This window comes from Episyrphus balteatus, chromosome 4, assembly GCF_945859705.1.
Source record: "Episyrphus balteatus chromosome 4, idEpiBalt1.1, whole genome shotgun sequence".
Classification (NCBI taxonomy): Eukaryota; Metazoa; Arthropoda; class Insecta; order Diptera; family Syrphidae; genus Episyrphus; species Episyrphus balteatus.
In genome coordinates, this window is record NC_079137.1 from 80533178 (window position 1) to 80535725 (window position 2548).

Genomic DNA, 2548 nt, shown 5'->3' on the forward strand with positions numbered 1-2548 from the left:
TTTTGTTTTTTTAGAACCAACATTTTAAGGATTTTTTCATATAAAATTCATCTTTTAAGTACCTTTCGCTTAACTGCCTTCCCCGCTTAATTGCTTGGCATTTCAAATACTTATAATTGAATTTACTTGCAAAAAATTCTTTTAAGTACACATTTGAAACAAGTTTGAACTGTGAGAAAAACTTCGTTTCCTAAACCGCTTTAAAATTCAAAAATTCTACTAAAGGTAGAAATTAACTACTTAGCTATTTTAAACTTTCAAAGTAATTTTGTGCCTATGACCACTTAAGCGGGTTCTTGCAAGTACCTTACCCGCTTTAGTGCCTATGAAAATGGGGCATTTAAGGTGAGGTTCTAATCCGGGTTTTACTGTATTTAAAAAATCAAGCAGTTCTGACGTATTTATGAAATTAAACAAGCAGCATTGGTCGTTGTTGAAGATAATATCTTCACAAGTAAGTATAAGTACCTACCTAACCTAGGTAATTATTTGACCTAAAATCGAGATACTCATTTTTGACCACTTTTTTAATCTTGACAATTTTATTTTACTTTATTTTTACTTTCAACTTAATTTTCAATTCTAACAAAAGTTATTATTTTTATCTCACACTTTTTATCGATTACTATATCACAAAATGACGCAAACTAAACCAGACAGACATTTTTAACCATCAAGGCCAAACTAGACACAGCCAACACAAATAATAACTTACTTAATTTCTAACTTATTAATCGCTCTTAATCACGCAATCCCTCTCCAGTATTAATTTATTTTTCTCTCAAAATACAAAAAAAACAAATAGTTTCATCATAATAGAAGACTGATCTATTTTTAAATTCTAAACGAATAATATTCCTCAAACCATCTCTGTGGTACGTGTGACATCTCTGTCACTCTCATTTCCAACTGCCCGGCTAGCTCAGTCGGTAGAGCATGAGACTCTTAATCTCAGGGTCGTGGGTTCGAGCCCCACGTTGGGCGAGTAAATTTTTTTATTATTTTATTATTTTTTTTTTTTCAATGAAAAAACAAGAATAAACCCATATTTTTAATCAACTCCCTCACATAAATTCGTCCTCTACCCATTTTATATAAATCTTCATGCACTAACCATGCGGATAAGTCCCTCTCGAGAGTTTGACATGAATCATTGTGTTTTGAACTTTTTATTTAAAAAAAATGAAAAAAAAAAAAATTGAACAAAGGATATTTTTGCTGTTGTTGTTTGGGGGGAATTAATATATGAACACAACAAAACACACAAAAAAAAAATATGTCCTTTAGAAAAACGGAACAAAGACAACGAAAAAATGTATGCCAAATGGCAACCATACAGGTAGAGCGCGTTTCCACCCTTTTTTTTTCCATTTTTTATATCAAAATCATATCTCATTGTAATTCAATGTGGAATGTGGGTCTTTAGGTCTTGTTTTTTTTTTTTTTTTTTGTATGCTGTTGTTGTGTTGCTCTCTCTCTTTATAGTCCTTGTTCTTATCCTTTCCCCGTGATTCCACAATTGCCGTATATGTATATAAAAAGTCGTTGTTGTCGTCGCATCCTTTGTTCGATTTAAGTTGATGTTGAAGCTCCCTGCTGGCGTTTTTTCAGTGTGTTTTTTTTTTTGTTCGTCCTTCAACCCCGGTCCTAGTCAACTTTCAACTTTTTGTGTACAGTTTTGCTACCAGGAGCTTGTTGCCACCAAATTATGACGCAATTCGATGCTATTGCGTAATAGATTTTCTTCTTCTTCTAGGATTAACACAGAAAGTGAATGTTGCGCTTTGCCGCAAGCTAAAGCTGCACACAGTTAACTTCGAAACAAAGTAAAAGGACGGACCAAAATCTCTCTCTCTCGAGGAGGAGGAGGAGTAGGAGGAATATAGAAATTGTTTGTGTGTACGCATCGAAGTTAAAGAAGAAAGGACGACGCTTTTGCTGCGTGTACAGTTTCAATATCCTTGCACAAATAAATCGTCATGGAATGACAGCGACAGGAATTGAATTTGGAGTTGGAGTTAGTCGGTTTGGGGTCGGTGATGATGATGATGGTAGTATGGCTGCGTTTTTCATTTACTTTGTTGTTGGCTTAACAACACATTCCTCCCCATAGCACGCACTATGGGCTTATAGTCTCTATATATTTGAAGCTACGTCGCACTTGTATAGTTTTTTTTGGGCCTTTTATAAATTCAAGGATTCACCCAGGATTAATGGGATTTATCGTAGTCGGTGGAGCGTATTGTTGTGTTTCAAATGCGAAATGAAAATTTTCGGACGCAGATGTTGTCATCCAAACAAAAAAAAGGGGGCAAGTAATATACACAAAGGGGTTATAACAGAGTTTTGTATATGTATTGGTATATTACTATACGATCCCCTGATGTTTTTAAAAGGATTCAAGTAAATCTATGCTATGGCTACCAGTAGGTCAGGGCGGCGGGGGTAGAAAAGAGGTTAAATGTTATTCTGTTGGACTTCTTGTTTTGCATAAATTCGGTGCGTGATTTGCGTAAATATTGACTTTCACTCTCTATTCCGGTCCAAT

The 2548-nt window shown here is 34.7% G+C and overlaps 1 non-coding gene across 1 annotated transcript; it reads left to right on the forward strand.

Annotated features, from left to right (window-relative positions):
- The first annotated feature begins 911 nt into the window (after positions 1-911).
- On the forward strand, positions 912-984 carry Trnak-cuu (transfer RNA lysine (anticodon CUU)). The gene has a single exon. It is a non-coding gene; the product is annotated as a tRNA-Lys (tRNA).
- Positions 985-2548: the final 1564 nt, after the last annotated feature.